At 39.8% G+C, this 14,697-nt stretch overlaps 1 pseudogene; it reads left to right on the forward strand.

Moving 5' to 3' along the window:
- Positions 1-11,294: 11,294 nt before the first annotated feature.
- On the forward strand, positions 11,295-11,387 carry LOC121171408 (annotated as a pseudogene).
- Positions 11,388-14,697: the final 3,310 nt, after the last annotated feature.

A 14,697-nucleotide genomic window follows, 5' to 3' on the forward strand; every position in this document is an offset into this window, starting at 1 on the left:
GAAGATAGGACTGCTTATATTATGAGCATTGATAATCCTAGTGAGGAGGCCTGGGAATTTAAGACCAAGGGGCTTATAATGGTGATGAGCACCCTAGAAGCCACTGCTGAACTCTGGGTATCAAAGTAGAAAAGACTACAACTGTCTTCAAGGCAGTTTTGAAGAACTTCCCATCTCTACATCTGATTAGGTTCAATTATGAGCATCCTCATTCTTGTCCCTATCCAACAGCCCCTAAATGTCCAAATATATGATGAAAGAGCTCCCCAGAGGAATACAGATGTGCTTTCAATTTCAGATACAGGTGCATAAAGACTTCTAGGTAAGTGAGGCAACAGAGCGAGTTCCTCCAAGGTAAGTGGGGTTCTTCTATGTGCAGAAGGGAGAACGTTCATCTTAGCAGGGTGAAACACCCAGCATAGTCCAAAGCATATGTATTTATGGCATTTTTTCCCAAAAACGTAAGTAGATGCCCATCTTAAACAGCTTTAAGCACAGAAGAAAATATTGATTCAGTTTCCTGGGACGTCCGGGCTTCAAAATATGGCAGAGGCCACGGCTCAGAAGAGCTTGGCAGTTGTGGCAGCCGTGTTGTTGACTCCGTCCTGTGACTGCTTCCTCTTCTGCTTGTTTCACCACTGCTACAAGCAATCTGTTCCTCTCTAGTATCTAGTGAGGGAGAAAAAGCACCTCAACCATGTGCTAAAAATCTTGACTTTGACTTGCAAGCAGGAGGATGCAGTGCTGATGACTCAGCTTTGGGTAACTAGTAGTTACTACTGTAGCAAGAACTTCAAGGTTGGCCTGATTTACATAGACTGATGTGTGGAAAAAACACAGTAGCAAGAAGCCATGAAGTCAGTTGTTCCAGAAGCCCTACTTCACTAGGGCGGAGTATCAAAACATGAGAGTAGAGTAATGGGAGACACATTAATGACCTCTGGATACTAGTTCAAAGGCACTCATCATTATCTTCATGTTTCATCAAGCTTCATCCTAACACACAACCATCATCCAGTTCTTGAAGCATGTGTCTTTTTAGCCTCCTGCTGTACTTGCTAATGCATTTGTCTTCTCTGTGAGCAAGCTGACGTCAGGGTAACTGGCATGTAGTAGACCTCCAGTGAACACATGATTGAAGTGCATTCTCCCTTCCCTTTGGCCTCCTGAAGCGTCACAGAACACTCAGTTACACTCCCTTAATGGTAACCAGAAGTTTTGAATGGCAGACAGAAAGCATGGACTCAGGCTCTTATTTCTCTTCTACAAATTTGCTGTGTTCTATAGCGTAAGTTACTGCCCATCTATTTTTCAGTTCCCCAATGTGTGTAAAAAGAAATTGATCATATGATGGCTTTATAGTGTATCAGCTAAGCTAACTGAAACTACAAATGCTAGAATTTTCTTCCAAATATGGTTCCAGGCAATGGTTACGCTTGAGTTCGTGTTCCAAGTCCAGTGAAATTGGAAGGAGGAGTGAAGGAAAGTCGTTTTATTTTCTTTATTCTCTAAAGTAAGTCAGGACACTTTTTGCTGCTCACACACATTGTCACATACAATGGCTTACTTGATCAGTATGGGGCTCTTCCCCTTCTTTCGAGAGCACTAACTGGTCTCCATGTGTCTTGGGCCAAGTGAAGTTACTATTGCGTGGTACATATACCAGCTGATCTTCTAGGCCAGCAGCATCATTGAAATTGAAGGAGAAGAGATACTGTTCTGGCTGATTCTTGCGAGTTCTAGTCTGCCCTCCGCATTTCTACTTTAATGTCTATTTCTCATGTATTTCTAGCCTGGCTGATTCCAGTCCCCGACTCAAAGAAGAAACTACAGTATTAAACGCTCAAACTCATCAGCTATCACAATTACGTATGGTCTAAATCTTGTAATAGCTTTTATTCTTTGTCACATGAAGAGGCTATATTTCTCTGATTGAGCCTGAGTGACATGAATCATATTTACTGAGTGATTACTATCTATGTGTTAGGCTCTTTCTCAACAGTTTGACCATATTCGTTTATGTAAATCCTCACAAAATCTCCAATAAGGCAGGTATCATTTCCACTTTATATCAGCTCTGTTTTTTTAATAGGTGGGAATTTGAATCCCCAAGAATTTAAGTAACTTACTTGAAATCATACAAATTTGAGAGGCTGAGCCAGTTTTGACCTTGGCTATCAGGTAGTTAACACTTTTATCTACCGTCTTCTGTGGAATCAAAGGTTATTTTAAATATCCTTCAATGTTCTTCCAGTTGTTAATAATCTATGAAATAATTTTCACATTTGATGTTTAGCCCTTAAACAGTGTATCTCTAAGTGTAGTCTGAGAATTATTTATATCAGAATCACCTAACACTGGTTGAAGCACAGATTCCCTAAGTCCTGAATCCATACAGGTGATTTTTATTACACAGTAAACTTTGAGAATCATTTTTTGTCCTAAAAAGAAAAGAGTAATTAGGAAAATGTGTGTGACTCCACATGCAAGTGTGTGTAACCATGAATATGCATCTTCATGCAGGAGAGCGTGTGCATGCATGCATGTGATGTATATGTGTATGGTGTGTATGTGCCTGTTTGTGTGTGTGTGTCTGTATGCCCATGGCTGTGGATGTGTGGCATGTGTTTACATGCTGTGTGTGCATCTATGCCTGTGCACATTTGAGTAGTGTATGCACATGCGTATTGTACTTATGTGTAACTTTGTATATATGCGTGGATATTGATGTGCATGTGTGTCTGTGGTTGAATCTGTGTAGCATGCACGAGTGTATGTGTAGTATCTCTGTGATGTGTACATTTTTGTTTCTGTGTGTTCAAGTGTATTTATGTGTGATGTCTATATGAATTAGCATGAACAAGGCCTATCTGTTGTCACAAATGTGACATTCGTGGTGTGTTTGATTAGGTATGACTCCATGTGTGATATCTGTGCATGATATATGCATGTGTGTGTGGTGTATACATGTGTTTGTGTGTGGCACATGTGTATGTGTGTCACTCTGTGGCACATGCACTGTATGTGTGCAGGTACATGTGTTTGTGTACATGCGCAGTGTGCATGTGTAGTTGAATTTCTTGACATGTGTATGGTGCTTTAATATGGGCAGGTGGGGGACATGGGAATTTCTGGGGCTTCCGTATGTGGTTGTGTGTCCTTAGGAGACACAGAATGTTTGAGGTAGAAGATGTGTGTGTTCTGTGGCTTTTGTGTATGTATGTGGGGCATGGACAGGCATGCATGGTTTGTGTGCATATCAGCATGCACATACATATTTATATGTGCACATTTGTGCATATATTCATGATTTATGCATGCATGTATGATATACATGTGTGTGATATGCATGTGTGTTGGCTCTGTACCCATGTGTGGCATGTGTGTATCTGTGATATGTGTGTTTCTGTGCACAGGTGTGAGTATACGCACTTAAGGAAGGAAAAGATGAAGCTGTTTGTTTATAGAGGGCTGCCCCTTAGGTTTTCATTGTAAATGGAGGTCTCTACTGCAGTTTCAAGTCTAAAATCCAGAAGGTACAGGTCATGGAGTTGATGTTATAAAGTTCTAGAGGATTTCTCTCTGCTCCTTCCAGAAATAGCTCTAGAAAGAACTTCAGAAAGGTTTGCTGGTGGTGTAGGTTGTCAACAACTTGCCTGTGCTAGTGCCAGGAAGCCACAGCCACAGGGGTAACCATACCATATGCTTCCTCCATCCTTCACAGCCCTTCACAGGTTATTAGCTGGACTTGTCATTCTCCCCTCTCCACAGGCTTATTGTTCATTCACCTGCTCCTGGAAATCAGAGCCGCATTGGCCGGAATGTGGACTCTTGTGTAGGAATAGACTGTGGGACCTGGTTCTAAAAAGCAGAGCAGGATGCATAAATTGAAGTTCGAAGAAGACCAGGCAAGAAAATCAAAGACCTCTTAGAGTTGCATGTGTTCATCATTAGCAGGCTCACAGGGCAGTTAATGAGGCCTCTTCCCTACAGTATGGTTGTCTTGAGGGTGTCAACATTCTGGATTGAAGACAAGAAACAGGTCCACTAGGTCTAAGAAGATCCTCATTTGTGCGAGGTGTCTAAAAGACTCTGTGAAAGGCTTTTCTCTACCCTGTTCCTTTGAGCTCATTCCCACCAGCCTTGGAATTAGTAACATAAGGAGTTTAGAAATTGACCAGAAAAATGTTAATAATTAATAATTTCTTCCATCCCTCTCATCAGTTTGCTTTCACAAAATGTAATTTAAAATTCATTTTATTAGAGACAAGTACTAGGTGGCATCTGGGGACCAGGTACTATGCTTCGCTAATTTCTTAGCTTTTACTCAATATTTCTAGGGACTCCCAAGAAAAACATATGTCTGCTATTCTACAAAGAATCCCCTGTTGCAGTGTCATGTAAGCTGATAAAAGGAGCCATCTTGCTCTCTATTCTCAAACCACAGCCTGAATTCCATAGTTTGCTATTCCAAGGAGAGGCCAGTCCAGAACATGCTGAACATCACCACCATCAACAAAAACAAACAAACAAGTAAATAAGAGGGAGAGGAATTTTCATTGACACAAGTGTATCTGCACCATTGGGAAATAGCCAGTTAGGACACTTGACTTAAACAAATGGCTTTCATTTGTTGTACAAAATGTAACATGGGCACACTATATCAGAGGCAATAACCTCTCATAGTACTTCACACAGTTGTATCCTCTCCCTTCAGCCAGTCTGTGCTTTGCAGTATCAATGGGGCATCCAGGTCACTCCTCCTCTAGGTCTTGAGTGTAAGTCTTTCCCTGCCATCGTCTCCTCCGGTGTCTTCTTTGTCCTTCACTTTTCTAGGAACATCTCAACCCTCTGCTCCTCTCTGGATCAAGTCCTGACTGCTGCTCCTCATACACTGAGGGTCGGACATGAAGGCTGAAGCCTATAGCACTGTCTACCCTACACACCCAGGGCCCAGCACAGGTGTACGGTTCAGTAAGCAGTACCTGGTCAGAGACTAAAGGTCTGGGTTGCTTCTATACTTCCTGAATATAAAAATTGGACCCAGTCACATAACATCACAAATTCCACTTCTCTCATCTGGAAAACTGAGATAGCTTCTACTTTTCAGCATTGTATGGCTTAAGGGAGAACAAGTATTCACCGAACAGGTTTTAATTTAGTTTTTCTAGACACCAGACTCACCATGACTGAAAAAAGTATGTAATAAATACTGCAAAAATCATTAAATATTCAAACTTATTAAATGGGCTTATAGGGTTTATTTGGGAGAAATTACTAGATTGAATCCAGATTCTGTCTTCACAGTCTTTTTTCTTTCTTCCCCCCTCCCCCCCCTTATTTTTTTAACAATGTGCTACGTACAGAAGAATTCTATCCATATGCAAACCCTATATTCAACCATTTGGATTTCAGTTGGGTATGCTACTGACATATAGAAAATAATAGGAATGAGTGTAGCATTATTTTCTTATGTTTCCACATCAATCAAGTGACATTTATCATGTAACATTTTATTAAGTCAGCCTCAGTGTTTGCCTAAGAAAGTAGAAGATGTATGAAAGACATGGTCATTATCTGGAAATACACCAAAGCTTTACTAAAAAGCTGAATTGCTTGTTTTGTCTGTGTGTCCTCAGCAGGATGCCTTTACTGGTGGGTAGAGGTTATAAGAAGGTACGTTTTCTTTAATGTAGTAAGAGGAGTTAGCACATGCCTTTGGTGGTGTAGATATCTGTGTACATATGGTTGAAACTGGTGACCACTGAATTAACAATCTGCTGCACAAGATGACTTGTATGGTTTTGGCCGCTGCCAAGAATGAGTAGTAAATAAATAAAATATCTTGTGCTTAGTAATAGGGGTTCCATTTACTCCATATTTTGATTAACAAACTAGCTCAAATTTTATGTATCTTATTTGTTTAAAAAGCAGAGAGATCAATAGAGAAACACTGAGAGACAGACCAACAGAGATCTCTCCTCCACTAATTCATTATCCAAATGGCTGCAACAGCTAGGGCAAGGAGAGGCCAAATCCTGGACTCAGGAACTCATTTCATGACTTTGGCATGGGTATTAATTCTCAGATACCTGAGCCATCATCCACTGCCTTCCAGGCTACCGACTAGCAGGAAGTTAGAGTTTAGGGAAGAGTCCCAGATACTGTGATATGAGATGCAATGTTCTAACTGGCACCTTAATCATTGTATAAAATGTCAGCTCCAACTTCATTTTCATTAAGAAAAATGCACTGGGGTCAGCATTGTGGTATAACGTGTTAGGGCACTGCCTGCAGTGCCTGCATCAATATAGTAACCAGTTCAGATCCTAGGTACTCCATTTCTAGTCTAGCTCACTGCTAATATACCTGGTAAACTAACAGAAGATGGTGGAAGTGCTTGGTCAGCTGCACATGTGTGGGAGAACCAGAGGAAACTCCTGGTCCCTAGTTTTTGGCTTGGCCCAATCCCGGCCATTGTGACCATTTGGGGAATGAATCACCAAATGGAAAATCTCTCTTTCTCTCTCTCCATTTTTCCTTAATATAGTGCTCATATGCACACAGCCACACATAGCAAATGCTTGTCCTTGGCAGTAGAGCTTATTTTACTAAGTCTCTAAAAGAAGAACTGACAACGTCAGCCTTCATAAACAAAGGATACTCCAAAAGGGGACATCATGCTGATTTTTTCCAGAAATCTTACATACTCATCCTCTAACTGCTTGACTATAAAATTTGACTGATGGCTAATATCAATGAAAGCTTGGGGTGCTAAGACTACATACTTTAAATTTAAATCATGTTGGGCCCGGCATGGTGGTGCAGTGGTTAAGTCCTCGCCTTGCACGCCCCGGATCCCATATGGGCGCCGGTTCTATCCCAGCAGCCCTGCTTCCCTTCCAGCTCCTTGCCTGTGACCCAGGAAAGCAGTTGAGGACAGCCGAAAGCTGTGGGACCCTGCACCCGCATGGGAGACCCGGAAGAGGCTCCTGGCTTCGGATTGGCATAGCATCGACCATTGCGCTCATTTGGGGAGTGAATCATCGGACGGAAGATCTTCCTCTCTGTCTCTCCTCTCTGTATATCCACCTTTCCAATAAAAAAACAATAGATCTTTAAATTTAAATCATGTTATGCTAGGAAAGGTAAAGAATCTAGAAGGGAAATTTCATCTTTTGTCAAGAAGTGAGATGTCCAAGAAGGAAGCATGGGGGGCAGGGAAAGATGTGGAAATATGGTTGGAGACCTTTGAGCAACAAGGCAGCTGATAAGAGGGAGTGTGGAAATAGTGAACCTAAAGATAAGGGTCTGCAGTGAAGTTGACAAAGAGACCATCAAAGATACCCACATAAATCTAGGTTTCTTTATTTTTAAGATGCAAACTATGTTCACATTTCCTACTCCCTTTCCATAAAACTACCATGTAAGCACCCACTGAAGGAAAATTCAGAAGTCCTTGGCAACTGTCAGCACCAATAGTCAGGTATGAGAAGGAGGCCTTTCTGCTATCACAGCTGATCTTTCAAGCCAAATGGAGCCCCATGGGCAAATCTGGATGAACCAACAGAATTCCCCAACCAACACTCAGAGTCATAACACATAATGAAGCTTTGTTTTAAACCACTAAATTCAGTGAAGACTTATTAAGTAACAGTCTATTTACTAAAGCATGAGTTATGGAAGATGTCCAGAGCTAAGGAACACTATGGAAAAACCAAAAGCAAAAAAGAGAGCTCCCCTGTATGAAGGAGAATTCCACAGTAGGCAGGACCCCGAGAAAAGATGGGAAGAAAGCTCAGCTCTCCTGCACAAGTTAGAAAAACTGCTCTTGAAACCCAGTACTGTGGTAATAATAGGTTACACTGTTGCCTGGGATGCTGGCAGCACTAAGAGCACCTGATGGAGTCTTGGCTGCTACACTTCCAATCCAGCTCCCTGCTCATGAACCCAGAAAAGCAGAAAAGACCTGAATGCTGAGGTCTCTAATACTTACCTGAGAGGTTTGGAGGGAAATCCAGCATCCTGGCTTTGGCCTGTCCCAACATTGGGCATTAATTGTGGCCACTTGGGAAATAAACCAGGCCATGGAAATCTCTCCATCTACTTCTCTCTGTAACTCTGTCTTTGAATTAACTCTGTTGCTCTGGAAAGAAAAGGAAGGTGACTGGGCCGACTCTCAAAGAATGTTCTTAGTTGTCCAATAATGAAGCGGATTACTTCAAGACATGCTAACGTCTCCAAGTCTAGGCCAATGAAGGGTAAAATCTGAGACCTATATAATTGGATCTCTGCGGTGACTTCCTACAACATACATTTTATTGGGTTCTCCAAGTCTTCTTTGAGAAAATGGCAGTTTGTATATAATTATGTCAATAGTTCCTGCATGTTGTTTTGAGACTAGGCCCTGATTTATGAAAAGCTGAAGTAGTAAATATAAAGAGTAAATTTACTAATGAAGCATTAAATGAGACATCTGGACCCAACCACACTCCCAAACTGTAACCCAGAAGTGGGAAGACAAGAAGCTGGGAGTTCAAGTTTGGCAAGAAAGGGAGTGTAATATTGTGCCAGGACTGCTGCATTTGAGATGCAAGCCTGTGGTGTTATTCCACAAGGGGAGGACATCACAGACCCACTAAGTGCTAAGGACCAGCCAGTGTGATGACAATGATGTCCAGAACTTCAATCTAGTTTTGTCTGGCAAGCACACATGTCTCTTGGGTTAGTTTCTCCTTTTATTATTAAATTGCTTTTATTTTTAACTGGGATGTATTTTTGGATACATTTTTGTGGAAACATAAATTTACTATACATGTGCACATTGATTAATATCCACCTGCTTTAAATATATTTATTTCCTCAACCATTTTACAGTTCTTGATGATGAAAGCATGTAAAATCCTCTGTTCTAGGGTTTTTTTTAAACAGAAACATATGATGCATTATCATTATCTATAGTAACTCAACTATGCAATGAATCTCTTGCTTCTACCTAACTTTTCACCTGATAATCAACTCATCCTCAATCTTTCTCCAGCCTTTCTACTCTCTCCAGCCTTTGGTAATCAACATTGTATTCCAGACTTATAGATTAGTTGCCCGGCAGCGTGGCCTAGCGGCTAAAGTCTAGACTTACAGATTAGCATTTTAGATTCCACAAATGTGTGGAATCTAAAGTGTGCAGTGTACAGTGTCTTTCTGTGCTTGGTTGATTTCCTGTAACGCAATCACTTCCAATTCTGTTCATGTGTCTGCAAATATATAAAAAAAAAAAACTCTCCCCCATTTAAAGACTGAATAGTATTCAACTGTGTATAAGAATCATATTTTATCTACCCATTCATCAGTGATTGGACACTCAGATTATTTCCATTTTTGGGCCATTATGAATAGTGTTATAATAAATGAGAATGTGTAGAAGCCTCTTTAAAAGTCTGCTTTCATTTATCTTGGTTATATACACAACAGTACTGATACTAGATCATATCATAGCTCTGTTTTCATCTTTTTGAGGGATCGCCACAGTATTTGTTAGAATGGAAGTTTTAAGTTACAGTCCTACAAACAGCCAGCAAAATTTCCCTTTTCTTCCCATTTTACTGACATTTGTTATCTTTTGTCTTTTTTTTAACATTAGCTAATGTACCTGGAGTGAGGTTATATTTCCTTATGGTTTCGATTTGAATTTCCCTTGTGATAGTGATGTTAAGTAGTTTTTTTCCCGTGTACTTATTGGCCATCTTCTTTTGAGAAATATTTTTTAATGTATGGTCTATTTTTAACTGAATTTTTTTTTTCTGTTGAGTGACTTCCTGTCAGTGAATCCCTTAGAAAACAGCAGGCAATGGTTCAATACTTGAGCCTGCCTCCTATGTGGGAGACCCAGATGGAGTTCCAAGTTCTGAGCCCCTGGCTTCATGCTTCAGGTTGGCCCTGCTGTGCCTGTTGTGGGCGTTTGTGGAGAGAACCAACAGTTAGAAGATCTCACTGCTTCTCTTTTGTTCTCTTCATGCCACTCTGCCTTTCTCTCAAATAAGGAAAAATAAATTAATATACTTTAAGAATATTTGGTATCTCTGTGAAGAGATGTCCCTTGGAGCGTCTTACTCATGTCCTGCCATGTACTGAACCTACTTTCTACCTTGTAAAATTAAAAAAAAAAAAATCCTAATCTTATTTTTTAAAGATTTATTATTTATTTTATTGCAAGATCAGATACACAGAGAGGAAGATTTTCCATCCATTGATTCGTTCCCCAAGTGGACACAACAGCTGGAGCTGAGCCAATCCAAAGCCCAGAGCCTGGAGATTTTTCCAGGTCTTCCACATGGGTGCAGGAACTCAAGGCTCTGAGCCGCCCTTGACTGCTTTTCTAAGCCACAAACAGGGAGTTGGATGGGAAGCAAGGCTGCCGGGATTCGAATCTTCATCCATATGGGATCCAGGCTCATTCAAGGCAAGGACTTTAGCCACTAGGCTATGTGCCAGGCCCAATCCTAATCCTATGTATCTCATGGAGCAATGTGGTAAGATATAGAAGCAAAATTCTTGTCCACTATAAACTAATATAAATTAATAATTGCAGGGCATAACTCCATGGACTGGTAAAGAAATGAGAAGGTGAATTCCTCCCTGCATTTCTAACTCTAATGTCATTCCCAACATAGTTCACACAGTTTATAAAACAATCTCAAATGTTCTGTGTCACTTGTCATCTTTCCAGAAAAACACATCATGTACAGTAAATTCTATCACATCAAAATAGAATCTTAAGGATTCTTAATTAGAGCACTTGATCAGTAATCATGCTCCAAAATGTTTCATGATAGATCTGGAGCACTGGCTTGAGGATGTCTGTAAACACTGACTGTCCTACACAAACCACAGACTGAGCAAAGCAATCACAGACCCACTATGACGGCCATGCTGTAGGGATCAGGGGAGGACAATTCATAATGGGATGAGCCATTCGTAAGAGTTCAAATTAGAGACCAGCAGCAGGGAAAACAAGTTTTGACATACTAATTTTAAGACTTAATTTTTAAGGTTTAGAAACAGAAAAAGAAGCTTAAAAAGCAAAATAAAGCGTATAAGGTGGGTGTCTAATGAACATCAAAATGTTCACAAAATAACTCTTGCATTTTGAGAATGGAAAAAAACAATTTCCTAAGTGTTTTTGTTTGTTGATTTTTGTTGTTGCTTTGTTTATTAAAAAATGTGCTATATTATATATGTGTGGATAATCTAGTTAAGAGAATGGCTGAGAAATAAATTGAACATATAAATTGTTTATTGCTTCTTGGCCTTTTGGCTAAGATCAAGTATAGTATAAATTGTTTACTAATATCACTGTATTTTATGAATCTTCCATTTGAAAACTTCATTATTTCCTTCAGCTTTCCCAAAGTTTCCTTGAAAATGTCTAACTTACCATCATGTTAAGAATTGAGGTGAGTTAATATAAAGATTAAAACACTGTTGTTGGACGCATGGTTCTAATTTATTGCTCTAATGATTACCCTAAAATACCTTTAGGTTTAATATCAGCTGCATTAAAGAAAAATCTCACCATGACTTTCAAAAGCAAAAGTAGCCTTTCATTTCAACACAAACGTGGAAAGCGGTTTTGTTCTGCCTAGTTGGGGCAGCAAAAAAAAATGTCAGGAGTAATTTTTACTTATGCTCAGGCACATGCATTTAAGTTTTAAAACACTTATGCTTATTTTGGGAATTATTCCTTTGTTTCTGTTTTTACTCTTTAGCTGTAACTCAGGGCATCATCAGTTTCCAGTTATGAAGTGAGCACATTTGATGATAGAATGCTGACATCAATCTGGACCTGAATTCTCCTATATTATCCTTTCTTAGTCAAGATTTCTTATTAGTTAACTCATGCTTGCATACTTTACATATTTGATTATAATCTTAACAGCTGTTTGATAATTTCATCACTTTCCTCATTCCCCTTTTCTATTTTTCCTAGTTTGTCTTTTAGCCATGGACCACATATCCATGTTCACTTGTAGATTTAGCTGTTTGTTGCATAACTGGCTCTGTGGAGAAAGCATTTTTTAAGAATTTTGTCTTATTTCGTAAGAGTTAAGCCTATTTTTCTATCAGGCATCACTTTGCTCATGGATCAACATAATCTTTTTGAAGTTTGTTCATAAACTTTTAAAGGCTGGTCTAGCATTGCCTTTACCTCAGGGTTAAGCTAATTCTGTTCCTAAAATGTCGCTTTTCTGTAAATTGTGTTGCATATCTAAGATGTTCAGCAAAGTCTCTCCCCTCTGGCTACTGATAATGCAAACATCTCCCCGTCCTGTGCAGATTCTGATAATTGTCTAGCTCACATCTTGCCAGTAGCTGTTTTCCTCTGATCTTTTCAGCTTCACTGGATGCAATTTTCTCTGCACATATGCAGGTTAGTGCTCAGCCAAAGAATCAAAGGATCCCTGAGCAGATTTGTAGAGCTCGTACTCGTCACAGCTTCCTTCTCTCACTTACCTTGCTGCAGAAACTCAAACCTCCTCAATATCTCTGAATTCTGATCTCTTGTCTTTTTAGCTCAGGGGAGCAGTTGAAGTCCACTTTTGCTCCCTTTTTTAAAGTCTGTGAAGTGTTTTCGTACAGAAATCCATGGCTATTATGGGGGGTTATCCTGCTCATGTCTTGTATCTCAAAGATCAAAGTGCTCCATTACCTTTGGTTCAAACTCAGAAAGCAACTGTTTTATATAGTTTGCCCTTCCCTGTGATGATGTGAGAGGCCAGTGAGATATTTGCTGTTCTGTGATGGGAGAAAACTGAAGTCTTAGTATGTTTACTACGTAATTATCTGATACCAAGCCCTGTGTTGGTTCCTTAAGGAACTTATGACCTGGTTTAAAAAAAATATATACAAAAATAAGATCAATGGTGCCAGAGAAGCTTTGGTAGGGGAATGTACTAAAAATCAGAAATTATCAAGAGAGGCACTTAACTTTCTGAGGAAGTCAGGAAAGTTTCCTAGAGGACACAGCTTTTAGCATGCTATTTGTTAGGCGGAGAATTCAGACATTCTAATCATCTGCACAAGAGAATGAACGTGAGTGTGTGTCTTTGGACAGAGAGGCTGAAGTAAGGACAAGATAACTGTCCTCTGGTTGCACAGAAGCAGAACAAAACTTACTGTGTGAAACTTGCATGGTAAGGCTCTAGTCATGCAAGTGTGTTAATGTCACATGAAGTACAAGATAGTGTCTTCTAGCAGAGAAAGCATGTTTCTGAGTAACAGCAAAATTTCTGTGAATTCTGGTCCCTAACCTTGGGGTAGAGGTTTGGAATAAGGCTGTTATAACCTCCAACGGTTTTTTGCTTGTTTGTTTGTTGTTTTTGTTGTTGCTTTAGTTGTCATAATACAGAAATGCGTGAGTCTATCTTATAACCATATTAATGGCTAATTCAGTTATTGCATATAAATGTTACTCAACCCAGTGTCTGACATTGAAGTGTCCTAAAATGCTAGCTGTTAATATTGTTATGTAGGTAGGCAAAAAGAGCCAAAGGAAGTTTGTTTTGTGAATATGAATGTATTTTTCCAAAGCAAAATGCTGGTTGTTTACATGCTGATACACTACATGCAGTGAAACACTGGGAGAGGATCAGAGGAATGTGATATGAAATATGCTAGTTGGGAGGCTCAGTAGAGGCCAAGACAATCCTCCCTCTGTGGTGGATAGAGGGTATGATCGGGGTCTCACACAGTGCCTGAATGCTTTACTCCTGATGGTGCGTATATAACTTACATCTTTCCAGAGCAGAAGTGGGCAATGTTACAAGCGGTAGCTAAAAAGGGGTCTTCATACATTCATTTAAACACATTACAAAACTCATGACGGAATTTCTACTGTATGTGGAGGATTATCTTTTTCCAAAATGGTTACAGTAATGTCTCTGGTTTCACAGGGAGTGTTGCCCTGCACCCCCAATCTTGGGTGGGATTGCTACAGAGCAGATGTGAGTCATTGGTTCTAGGTAGCCTAAATCCGGATCTTAAAAGGTGACACAAGTGACAGCTGACCTGCATGGTACATTTGCTCCTGGAATGCAGCCACAGAGCTGTAAGAAAGTACAGAGAGGCTACGGACAAATGCTATAGTTTCCCATAGTCAGTATCCACCTTTAGACACATGAATACCTGAGGACTCAAATGATTCCAAACCGCAGGCTGCAAGCTACCCAGGTAAGCAGTGGTGAACTCTCCGTGAGAAGTCCTTCCCAAATGCTAACTGATCAACCCCACAAGTCAACTAGCAATAAATAACTAGAACAAATCTTTGAATTTTCTTCCTGTAATTGTTACTCAAAGTACAAATAGTAATATTTCATCTTCTCTATTTTAACAAAATGTTTTATAAAGGTTTCCCACGAGCATAAAAACGTAAAGACCTTCGGAACTAGGCGTTTGTACTGATAAAGAAGCCACATAGGAGAGGAAGTTCAACCAATGGCATTGCTTAGCTTGTTGAAATAAAAGACTGTTCCCTGCCTGTAAGAAGCTGAAAAAGACTATATTGAAGCCAGATTCTATCTCCCATAGCAATTATTTTGACAATATATATTCCTTTTGCCTGTGATAATGTGTTTATTTTCTACTGAGACATAATTTCTTTTTTAAAAGCAAGAAAATTATGGCTCTCTTGATGTAGACAAA

Source organism: Ochotona curzoniae, unplaced genomic scaffold (genome assembly GCF_017591425.1).
Source record: "Ochotona curzoniae isolate NIBS_2020 unplaced genomic scaffold, NIBS_Ocur_1.0 scaffold_2587, whole genome shotgun sequence".
In the NCBI taxonomy this organism is placed as follows: Eukaryota; Metazoa; Chordata; class Mammalia; order Lagomorpha; family Ochotonidae; genus Ochotona; species Ochotona curzoniae.